Raw genomic sequence first — 12,509 nt, forward strand, 5'->3', positions numbered from 1 at the left:
CTTGGGGCAGGAGAGGTAGTGGCAGGAAGGTATACAAGAGTCCTGTGCGCCACTACAAGTGGCATGCATGACGAGCAGGATGCCAGTAGACCAGAAGAACGAGTTACTTACCTTCGGTAACGACTTTTCTAGTGGATACATTAGCTACCTGTGGATTCCTCACCTCATGAATACTCCCATGGCGTCAGTTCCCTTTTTTCCGTGCATTCGAAACGGTTATCTTCGAGGGAGCAACTGTTACTCTTGCGGTTACAGTGTATATCTTGCTGCGTACTCTTTCTCTGTGGAAATAATGTCGCAGAGAAAGTCTGGATTTAAGCCTTGTCGTGAGTGCGGAGGCAAGATGTCGGTGACGGATCCTCATTCCGATTGCCTTTGGTGTTTGAGCTCCGACCACGACGTCTCGACTTGTGATTCATGTCAGCACATGAATCCGAAGGCCCTTAAAGAACGTGAGGCGAAGCTGTTTATGGCCAAGTCAAAGGAGAAGCATCACAAGAAGTCTTCTCCAAGACATCGGCGTCATCGAGACTCCCGGCGCCGTAGAGAATCTCGGCGTCATTCAAGGGAGGCTCGTTCCAGGTCTCCGGATCGGCGCCGAAAGAAATGGGAGGTCAGCCCCACGGTGACGCCGCATCCTTCGACGCCGTTGCCCTCTCCGGCGTCACCAACTTCGCCTGGACAGGCGTCGGTGATTGAGGTATTGGAGCCTCAAGTGTTTTCTCCGGCGCAGACGTCGAGGCCGGCGTCGGGGTCGCCTCCGAGACAGGCACCCCAGTATCCGGCTTTTCCCACCCCTGGAGCCGATAGTTCCGCATTCTTGAATGCGATGTATGCCATCTTCCAACAGATGGCTCCAGGGGGTGCTCCGGCTGGGCCTTTGGCCTTTTCTTTGGGTGATCCTGCGCCTCTTCGGCCGGCACCCTTTATGCCCTTTCTCCCGTTTGGGAACGTGGGCTCGGCGCCAGTGTCGGCGCCGGTGGCCGCTCCGGTGTCTTCGGAGGGATTGGCCCCAGGGATTTCCATCCCGTCGACGTCGAGATTTCGGCCTGTGACTCCGGTGGGTCCATCTGTTTCAGCTGCTCTTCAGTCGGCGCCGAAGTTACCCGTGGCGCCGGATGCGGCGTTGGTGGCTTCGGAAGATCGGCGCCGATCTCCGACTTCGGCGGAGGCATTGTCGACTCCGCGGATTGAGCAACGACTGCATTCAAGGAGGCGTGCTCTCCGGGTACTAGAAGAGCAGGAGTACCAACGAGCCCTAGAGGAAGGAGAGCTAGAGGACTCGGGTGATGGGCTGCGTGGACTGGAGTCGGCCAGTGGGCTGGACACTTCCCCTGAGTGGGACCTTTCGTCCCCGGGGGAATATACTGAGGAAGCTGCTTCCTTTCATACAGTGGTACGGAAGGCAGCTAGTTTTTTGGACCTGCCTTTGCCGGTGGTGGAGGCGAAGCAAAACCTTTTGACGGAGGTGTTGCATCCGGCCTCAGCCGCGGCGGAGCCTCTGTTACCTTTTAATGACGCTCTGCTGGATCCGGTTTTAGAGGTGTGGAAGAGGCCGGCATCTTCCCCAGCAGTTCACAGAGCCGTGGCCAGGAGGTATCGGACGGCTCCAACTGATCCTGGTTTCCTATCTAGGCACCCTACGCCGGAGAGCTTGGTAGTGCAGGCCTCCTGTTCGTCCAAGTCAGCGCCTGGTTCTTTCCCGACGGTGCCTGGGGACAGAGACTCAAAAAAGCTAGAGGCGCAGTCGAAGAAGATTTTTTCATCCTGCAGTCTGGCGTTAAAAGCCACTAATGCGACCTGTATCCTGGGGAGGTATATTCATGCTCTGATGGATGACATCTCCTCTTCGTTTACAGAGCTTCCCCAGGGTCTTTTGGATCTTGTCTCTGATGCCCAGGCTGCTGCGACCCAAATTATCCAGACGGGACTGGATACCACCGACTCGGTAGCCAGAGCAATGGGCACAACTGTGGTGGAAAGGAGACAGGCCTGGCTCCGTAACTCGGGCTTTTCGGCAGATGTACAGTCCACATTGTTGGATCTCCCGTTTGATGGGGACAAACTGTTTGGGGCTAAGGCTGATTCGGCCTTGGAACGTTTTAAGGAGAGCAGGGCCACGGCTAAGTCGTTGGGACTCCAAGCTCCTTCTTCCACGGCCTCTTCCAGATTCTTCAGGAGGTTTCGTGGATTTGGGCGTGGCTCTTCCTCCTCTTCCTTTCGGGGAAGATATCAGCAACCTGCCTCTTCCCATCCCTATAGATCTTTTAGGGGGAGGGGTAGGGTCCGCACCAGGGGAGCCTCTCAGCAGCACTCTGCCTCTTCCTCATCCTCTGGCGGGGTGCAGCAGGGGAAGCAGCCTTAGGCTTCCACCATTTCCCACTCACTCCTCTCCTGTAGGGGGAAGATTACAGCATTTTCTCACCAAATGGGAGACTGTTACGTCGGACACTTGGGTTCTCAGTGTTGTGGGAAAAGGCTACACCCTTCCCTTTCGGGAGTTTCCGCCCCTCATCCCGCCCCGCCCTTCGTATTGTTCACAAGAACACCTCCTGTTGCTAGAACAGGAGGTAGAAGTCCTCCTTTTAAAGGGCGCGGTGGAGTTGGTCCCGGAGCAGGAAAGGGGTCAAGGAGTTTACTCAAGGTATTTCCTGATTCCCAAGAAGGATGGTCGTTTGAGACCAATTCTGGACCTGAGGATCTTGAATTGGTTCCTCAAGCAGGAAAAGTTCAAGATGCTGACCCTAGCACAGGTGCTTTTGGCGTTGAACATGGAAGACTGGATGGTGTCTGTCGACTTGCAGGATGCTTACTTTCATATCCCGATACTCAAGTCACACAGGAAGTATCTCCGGTTTGTGGTGGGATCGCAACACTACCAGTTTGCGGTCCTTCCGTTTGGTCTTACTTCAGCACCTCGAGTCTTCACGAAGGTGATGTCGGTGGTTGCGGCAGAGCTCAGAAGGAAGGGGATAGCAGTATTCCCTTACTTGGACGATTGGTTGATCAAAGCCAAGTCCCCGGAGCTTGTGTTGCGTCATCTGCAGTCAACAACCCAGTTGTTGTTCGACCTGGGCTTTTCGGTGAACGAGCCCAAATCTCACCTAGAGCCCTCTCAGCGCCTCCTGTTCATAGGGGCAGTACTGGATACAACATTGGGTCGGGCCTTTCCTCCGCCTCAGCGGATTCAAGATATTCAGGATTTGGTTCCAATGTTTCGAAATGGAGCGGTAGTTCCAGTCCTCAAGGTCCTTCGTCTGCTCGGTCTTTTTGCCTCCTGCATTCTGTTGGTCACGCATGCTCGCTGGCACATGAGGGCTCTTCAGTGGTGCCTCCGAAGGCAGTGGTCTCAACACAGAGGGGATCTAGAGGGTACTGTCAAGATCTCCAGAGATGCTGCTGTGGATTTGAAGTGGTGGATTGCAAGCAACAATCTTTCACAAGGAAAGCCGTTCCAGCAGTCGCCACCAGTGGCCACAGTCATAACGGATGCTTCCACTCTAGGGTGGGGAGCTCATCTGGGGGATCTGGAGATCAAAGGTCTTTGGTCTCCAGAGGAACAGATTTTTCACATCAATCTGTTAGAGTTACGGGCTGTACGTCTGGCTCTCAAGGCCTTCCTCCCTTCCCTTCGTGGTCAGTCGGTACAGGTCCTAACGGACAATACTACCACGATGTGGTACATAAACAAGCAGGGAGGAGTGGGGTCGTACCTTCTCTGCAGAGAAGCTCTTCGACTATGGTCCTGGGCAAAGGACCATCGGATTTGCTTGATAGCAAACCATCTGGCCGGAGTCTTGAACGTGCGTGCGGACAGTCTCAGTCGCCACTTCTCGGCAGACCACGAGTGGCGTCTCCATCCAGATCAAGTCCGTTTAATCTTCCAGAAGTGGGGGTTTCCTCGGGTAGATCTGTTCGCCACTCGAGAGAACGCGCATTGTCCGTTGTTCTGCAGCCTTCAGTATCCGATGCAGGAAGCGTTGGGGGACGCGTTTCAAATGACCTGGTGCGGCCAGTTGCTTTACGCGTTTCCTCCCATACCCTTGATTCCTCGAGTATTGAGGAAGATTCGCCAAGACCGGGCTCTAGTAATCTTAATAGCTCCGGATTGGCCAAGGAGGGTGTGGTACTCCGACCTTCTCCAACTCTCAACGTGCCCGCCGCTCCGTCTCCCTTTCAGGGCAGACCTCCTCTCACAGTCGCAGGGGCAGGTTCTACACCCCAACCTCCAGAGTCTGCACCTACATGCCTGGAGATTGAACGGGGCAACCTGAGTTCCTTCTCTCTCCCGCCTGAGGTAGTGGATGTTATATTAGCGGCCAGGCGACACTCCACTAAATCTATCTACGCTAATAGGTGGTCTAAATTTGTTGCGTGGTGTGGAGAGAGGCAGATTGATCCTTTACATGCTCATCTATCGGACGTTTTGTCTTTTGCTCTATCTCTGGTGCAAAAAGGTTGTGCAGTGGCTACCATTAAAGGTTATTTATCGGCCTTGTCAGCCTTCATATGTCTTCCAGACCAACCATCTTTATTTAAATCCCCTATTGTTATCAGATTCTTGAAAGGTCTTCTAAATCAATATCCTCCAAAGCCATTCGTTATGCCGCAATGGGATTTGTCCTTAGTCCTGACTTTCCTTATGGGGTCCCCTTTTGAACCTATGCATTCTTGCCCCTTGAGGTATTTGGTTTTAAAAACAGTCTTCCTGATAGCTATAACATCAGCAAGGAGAGTGAGTGAGTTGCAGGCCTTATCAGTAAAACCCCCTTATACAACTTTTTATGGGGATAAGGTGGTGTTGAGGACCAAGGCTGCTTTCCTCCCGAAGGTTGTTTCACCCTTCCATTTGGCTCAGGCAATTACTTTGTCCACGTTCTATCCTCCGCCTCATCCTTCCAAAGAGGAAGAAAGACTGCACCGTCTGGACCCAAAGAGAGCGTTGAGCTTCTTTATCGATAGAACAAAGGATTTCAGGCTGGAGGATCAGCTGTTTATTGGATACGTGGGCAAGAGGAGAGGAAAGGCAGTCCACAAGAGAACACTATCCAGGTGGGTTGTTCTTTGCATTAAAATATGTTACTCTTTGGCAAAGAAGGATCCTCCTGAGGGCATTAGAGCTCATTCCACCAGAGCTAAGTCGGCCACTTCGGCCTTGGCCAGAGGTGTTCCTGTGGTCGACATCTGCAAGGCCGCAACTTGGTCGTCCCTTCACACTTTTGCAAAACATTACTGTTTAGATTCTGAGGTTAGAAGGGACGGCCATTTTGCACGGTCAGTGCTGCAGGATTTCTTGGTTTGACCATTTAGGCACCCACCGCCGGGCGTGGTACTGCTTTGGGACTCTATTCATGAGGTGAGGAATCCACAGGTAGTTGTATCCATCAGAAGAACGAGTTACTTACCTTCGGTAACGACTTTTCTGGTGGATACATTAGCTACCTGTGGATTCCTCACGGTCCCACCCGCCTCCCCGTTGCCTTTATGGTCTTGCCAAGTAATCCTTGAGTGCGCTCCTCTTGGTCTTTGAGGGTGCAATAGATGTATATATATAATATATTTATATATATGTAGGTATATGTGTATATATCTTTATGTATATACTTGGTGTGTGTATATATTTTAAAAGAGAGAGTTTTATATATATATATATATATATATATATATATGTACATAAAAAGATTTACAGTTATTCATACAATGTGGTGTATTTTTACAATATAATGGATGTTGCTTTGTTCTTTCATTGCATTGCCTGGTTGTTCTCATGCACGTAAAAAATGATTGGTACTGACGTCCGCACGTCGTCGAGGACCTCTTATTGCCTGTATGACGTCAGACGGCGTCGCGTGCAAGACAGTGACGTCCTCGTCGACGTGCAGAGACTAGTAAGAAGATTTCCGTCGAATGCTGGCGCCATGGGAGTATTCATGAGGTGAGGAATCCACAGGTAGTTGTATCCATCAGAAACCTCAGAGCTAGCTTCACTGAGACCAAGGACTGAACCTGAAACATCTGGATTATAGCCTGAATGCCCTGGAATCGTTGTTACAGGGGGAACGCTCAAAAGTGTACTGTGTCCAAGAAGGTGTAGATAAAAGGGAGCTTCTGTGAAAAAGTCAGGTGTGATATCAGCATGTTAATCGTGAACCTCAGTTATGTAAGTGGGTTCGGCATCCCTGGAGGTGGTCCACAACTGAATTTGATAAGCCCACCTTCAAAAGTCAACCAACAATGTAAATTTAGACGGGTACCCCCATGGTACACTGCGGTCACTGTCATCATCTTCATAAACATCCAAGGGGCACTGGGGAGGCCAAAAGGGAGCTTGGAAAAATGAAAATGCATATAGATCACCTTGAACCAGAGGCAGTGCCTGTGGGCCTGCAGGACAGGGACTTGTAGATAGGTGCACTACAGGTCCATCACCATGCTCCCAGGGCAAATAGATCCAGCTCCACAGTGAGCATGAGGAGAAGATCTAAAATAGGGCTAAAGTCTCTACTCTTTTCCAATACTAGGTATTTACAACTGGTTCCGATCTTTGAGCCTGGGACCCTATCTATGGCTCCTTTCTCCAAAACAGCCTGAACTTCCTGAAGAAAAATGGACAAATGGTCCTTGAAAAAGTGTCTCTGACTTAGGAACAGGAGGCAGGAGTGTAGAAAGGAATAGCAGGGTGTAGCCCCATTGGACTATCTGCAAGACCTACCTGTTGGATGTTAGGGCTTGCCACTCGTGAAAAAAAATGAGCAACCCTGCTTACCACAGGGTGGATGTGTGCCACTAAGGGTAAACTAAAGAGGCTTGGAGACTGCCACCAGAAAGGCTAGAGACTGGGAAGTTCAATGCCTCTGCTGGCCTTCACGCTGTCTGCCAGGTTCTTTACCCCTATCTCAAAAGAACTGGAGAATATGTTGTCAGGTGGTGGGCCTTGACGCTGTATGAAGGTAGAGCCAACTGGAGCAGGTCTCCTCTCTGACTCCTCTCTGCCCTGTAAGTGTTGGCAGGAGTAGCAGATATGCTCCAAGACCAGTTTGCTGATGTAGATTTATTTTGGAACATCATCAGCACCCTTTGATGCGGAGCCCAACAACCATTTGTGCCAGTGTGAAGTTCTCCATTTTAGATGGGAAAGAGACCATTCCACAGAACAGGAGGTGGGAGGGCAATAAGGAATCTGTGGTTAGAAAAATACCCAAACACAAAAAACTATCAGTCTGCCAATTACCTAGCACCTAACACCTGTCTAGTCAGGTGGTAATGTTTTTTTAATATCACTGAAAAGCCTTATGCATTAGTAGCAGGATACTTAAAAAAACATAATGCTTATCAAAAAGACCACATTAACACCTGACTGGACATGTGTTAGTTACTGGGTCATTTGCAGACGTATACTTTTTGTGTTTGGATATTTTGTACATATTATTTTGATATAATAGATGTCAAAGAAATACTTTCCAGAGGGTGGGCTTATTGAATGGCCCAGACCAAAAGGCCTGCAGGACCAAACGGTCAAAATGCATTTCACAACGGACCTGACTGTCAAGGTAGGAGTGTTTCACTAAAGTGTGAACTGATGTCCACGCTGCAGCCTGACACACTGGTAGAAGCTGTGGCCTTGGGGATTGGGCCTTCAGTCCTTGAAAGGCTTCTTTTTAGTCATCACATAGCAGACCTTAATGTAAAGGACTATCCATCTTGACAAAGTACGTTTCTGCACCCTTTTGCCTTTCTTTTCCCCTAATGACAAACCCTCGGTCTGTTTACAGGTAGGCAGGAACAGGGTTTTGTCCCAATGCCGCAATGAAAGGCAGTATGGCATTGAGATGAGGATTGTTCAGGTTCTAACACTTCCATAAGAACATTTATTTTTACATCAGTGGAAGGCAATTTTAGATGTAAGACACAGGCCACCCATCTAATGACCATGCTGAATGAAGCAGACTTTTCCATGGAAGGGCCATGGGGGAGACCAGCTCCATGTCAGCTTGTGTCCAGCCCACTACTGTGGAGAGAATTTGCCCCCACCATTACCATGTTCATCATCATCATTTTCAAAAGCTGATTGGATTTGGTCAGAGTTTTATCTTAAGAGCTGTTGGAGCACTTAAGGGTGGCTCCCACGCATAGGTGCTGTCTTACCAGAGTCAGAATGTATGGAAACCGGGTACTTAAGGACTGAGCCCAAGAACAGCATTGGCTGAGATTGGGACAGATTCAGCTCAGAGTCAGGCAGAACTATGTGATCAATATCATCCTCCTGATTTGTGTCCACGTGGCAGGAATCAGCATGGATCGTGGTTGTGTGTGCAGATCCAGCACCAGAGTCGGAACCAAACCAGAAGCAGGGTAGGGAGGCACAGACAGCACCAATAGTGGACTCACTCGCAATGCCCTGGCTGGAGGACTCTTTGGAACCAGAATGGCCGAATACACATGTGTTTGAGCTGGTAGGGTGCCAGAGATGTAGAGCATGGCCTCCTTAAACATCTCAGTCTGTTGTGGTGTCACTGACAGACCCAGAAAATCAGGGTGCATCAGAAGCAGCTGTGGAATTAGCTCCTCAGTAAACGACTGTGAGCGAGATCATGGAGCATCCTTTCATCTTCTCAGGTGGAAATTAGCAAGGCTGAAGCAGGCTTGCTTGGACTTTTAGATTTTTTTTTTTACCTATCCAAAGACCGACTGCAACAACCACCGGTCACAGAACCGTCTCTGAGAGAGGAGAAAGGGCCTTTATCTTTGGCTTCGAAAGGGAGCAGCTTTTTCAGTGCTCAGCAATGCACAGCTTGGCCGTGAGGTCCCGGATCGCCTTCGGGTGCATCAGGGCACACTTCTCACACAACCCAAACATGAGATGCACACCTCATGCAGATGGGTCACAGGTATTTGTTTGTGATAATTCTTACATGGTTTAAACACTATGGTTTTAGGAGGGGCCATATTCTCTTGTACACTGAAAGGAAACCGTAAGAGTAAAAGCTCATCAACTGGGAAGAAAAAGTTAGGCACTACTTCCTAATTTGTATTCAAAGATGCAGAACAAAAGAAGTGATGTCAGCGTGTAGAGGTAGAACCTATATGTGGCTTCAGTCATTTGTTCGAGGGCAAAGTAGACATGCAGCCGCACTATGCCACCAACTGGTACACACAGACTAAGATGAGAAATCTTCTTGATCCAGTCTGTTGCCTAGGAATATTCTAAAAATGAGGAAACTGCAGTTAGAAGTATTGTATCCACCAGAACATCCTGACACTACTATTTGGCAGTGGGGTGTTTTTGCTGCTGTTTTCACAATGCAAATATGAAGTATGAATTTAACTGACGAAAGATAATTGGGCATGTTAAAAATCGACATGCTAAGCTGACCATGTGATGTGACTGGAATGGGAAAACAATGTATTTGTGGCACTCCACAGTGAACCAAAACATGTTAAGGCTTTTTTCTTCGTATGTGAAGGATCATTTTCAGACAAAAGTCTCTAAGCCAATCCTCATCTCTGACTGAATTAACATAGGCCATTCACAGCCTACCTTCTACTGAGAAAGAAATACATTTACATCTGAAACTTATGTTCTACAACACTTTTGCCTTTCTAGGTTTGGCCTGCAGTGTTGTTTGCTTCACTGATGGCAAAAATCTACATCTGTAGTTTAACCTGTAGGATGCCCCAGACGAACTGGTCTCGTCCAGGCACACGGTTGCCGTGTGCCTGGGCGAGACCAGTTCGTCCTGCACCTGGCCCACAGGGGGAGTGCTCCCTTCGTGGGCCTCCCTCCCACACATCCCAGTTGGGGATGGAAGGGGAATCGATACCCCTTCTACCCCCGACGCCCACCCCCCAGTGACGTCTGATGATGTCAGCGTGCAAATCGCACGCAGCGCGATCCCAGAAGAGAAATGCTTTTGCATTTCTCTTCCGACCGCGAGGTGGGACGGGAGAGACATGAAAGGAAAGGAAATGCCCACTTGACAACAGGGATTTTTTATTTTTTGGAGTACATTTCAATAACGGGAGCAGCCCCTTGGGCAAGGGCTCCTCCCCCAGGGGGCCAAGTGATTTTTAGGCCATTTCAGATCGGCCTAATATAATAATATAATATATATAATAATATAATTAGGCCGATCCAAACCACTAGACACCAGGGATTTTTTTTTTTATCATACTTACCCATAAGGGGAACGGCCCCGTGGACATCGCAGGAAAAAGGTACAGAGTAAAACGTGGAGGAAAATGGCTGGGTTTTTTTTTACCTCAATTTCAATATTTTTTCATTTAAGCTTTTATTTTCTGTAGGAAACCCTTGTAGGATCTACATAAATTACCCCTTGCTGAATTCAGAATTTTGTCTACTTTTCAGAAATGTTTAGCTGTCCGAGATCCAGCATTTGATTCACACCCATTTCTGTCACTAACTGGAAGGAGGCTGAAAGCACAAAGTCTGTCTGTTCCGGAAAGCTGGGAAGATGGTGATCTTAGCACTACAAACCCTTTGCTGGTGTTATTTTCAGGGGGAAAAAAACACAAGCCTTCTTCTGCAGCCCTTTTTACCCTTTAAAAAAAAAGAAAAAGAAATTGTCACTGTATTTTGGCTAATTTCTTGGTCTCCGTCAGGGGAACCCACAAACTCTGGGTACCTCCAGAATCCTAGGATGTTGGAAAAAAAGGAAGCAAAATTGGCGTGGGTAGCTTATGTGGACAAAAAGTTATTAGGGCCTAAGTGCGAACTGCCCCAAATAGGCAATAAAAAGCCTGGCACCTGAGGGGGAAAAGGCCTGGCAGCGAAGGGGTTAAGTGGCTTTGGCTCAGACCCCTTCAACCACTGGTTTTTAGACTAGAGACATTGTAAGTGGCATTGTGATTCAGCCTCTGGGACTATTTAGTCTCACTTTCTTTCTACTGACTATTTCCTGCTAGCTCCACTGGAAAGATTCAGGAAATGTTTTCAATCTGAAAAGTAGACTTTGTCATCACATGTTCTCTCTTCTATAAACCGTATACCCAAATGATTATTGATCAATAGTTTTGCAGTGCAGCAAGCGCTTGCATTTTGTCAGCGCTAGAAAAAGAAAGTCAAATCTACTGGCTTTCTCACCACCACCACGCTTTTATGATGTCTGACTGATACGCTAAATTAACCACAACTTCATCTCAGCAAACCCCACACGGTTTACAGACTTCTGCAGTGTAGTAGATACAGTTAAGCACTAAAGTTATAAATTACTATCTGTAGTAAGGAACCATATTCCAAACACAGTTTAAGGACAATCTTTGAGTGGATGAAGACATCATCCAAAGCATTTTAGTGAAGCCTACAAAGGCAAAACTCCCATCTTAATATTTAACTCTTTGTTGGGCAGATAAAACATGTTTACCCTTGGTTGTCTTAGCTGTGTGATTTATTTAGAAAACTATTTAGGCATAGCGGGTTGTCGAAAACACTAGACGGACGACAGTGAGTTGTAAAAAGTTAAATGCATTTTTTTTAACTCGTCTTTCTACTTACCCCTACTGCCAGCAGTGCTCTCTGTATTTAGTTACAGAGAAGAAATGACACTCTTGACACTCTTTTTTAAAGCTAATTTTGTCCTTTTTTCTGATGCCCAGGTTGAAGCTTCTTTAAAGCACTGCAGCACACAAGTAACCAACAAATCCCAGTTTAACAATGTTCTTTGTTTTGTAAAACCATGTAATTAATGGGTGTCTGGTTTATACATAGGAATAGACATTGTTTATGGTAGGCAGAGATCTCAAATTCTCTGCCTACCATAAACAACGACTTTCCTCTTAGAAAACTATAAAGCTGGAGGGTTTAGAATGTCTGGATTGAAATGTGGTCTCTACCACCTGAATACCAGCATAACTACTTTTTAAGAATAATATCTGCAAGTACAAGAAAGATGACGGATAACTAACAAAGCTCAAATTTATATAGCAGAGTAAAGATATGCCTGGACATGTGGTCTTGGCTTGACTGGGCAGAAAAGGACAAGAGAAAGTAGATGACACACATGGTATTAGAACTGCATGTCAAGCTCAATGTGAAGTGTGCACGTCTATTAATCACAATAGATAGATCATATACCTTTAAATGAACTGGACGCTCAAATAGGTCAATACCCCAATAATACTTATTTTAAGCATTCAGAAGGATTGAAGACCCTGCAAACATTGTACCCTAATGTTTTGGGGCAAGAGCTAAGCCCAGTGAGCAACCTTAACACAATTTATCATAAAGGTCAAGAACAGAGTTGGCTCTTAGGAATCCTTATGAAGGCTAGCCCCCGTAGGAATATCAGCACATACTAGAAGATTCCCAGGGCATCCCTTTGAACAGTCAGCCCTTGATAGCTAATTCTACGCGTACATAAAAGCACAATAACATGACAATCACATAAGTTGTGAGTAATGGCTTTTGTAGACCGTATTACACTTAGATGAAATTGTAATTTGCACTTAGTGAGATGAACTGATATATTTCTGTTAAACACACCCTGATACAG

General features: G+C 47.4%; 1 protein-coding gene across 6 annotated transcripts in view; it reads right to left on the bottom strand.

The window, feature by feature from the left end:
• The window catches only part of KIDINS220 (kinase D interacting substrate 220), a 987,486-nt gene that overhangs the window by 385,494 nt on the left and 589,483 nt on the right, over nt 1–12,509 (bottom strand). The gene's annotated exons all lie outside the window — the stretch shown is intronic.

Source organism: Pleurodeles waltl, chromosome 5 (genome assembly GCF_031143425.1).
Source record: "Pleurodeles waltl isolate 20211129_DDA chromosome 5, aPleWal1.hap1.20221129, whole genome shotgun sequence".
Taxonomy (NCBI): Eukaryota; Metazoa; Chordata; class Amphibia; order Caudata; family Salamandridae; genus Pleurodeles; species Pleurodeles waltl.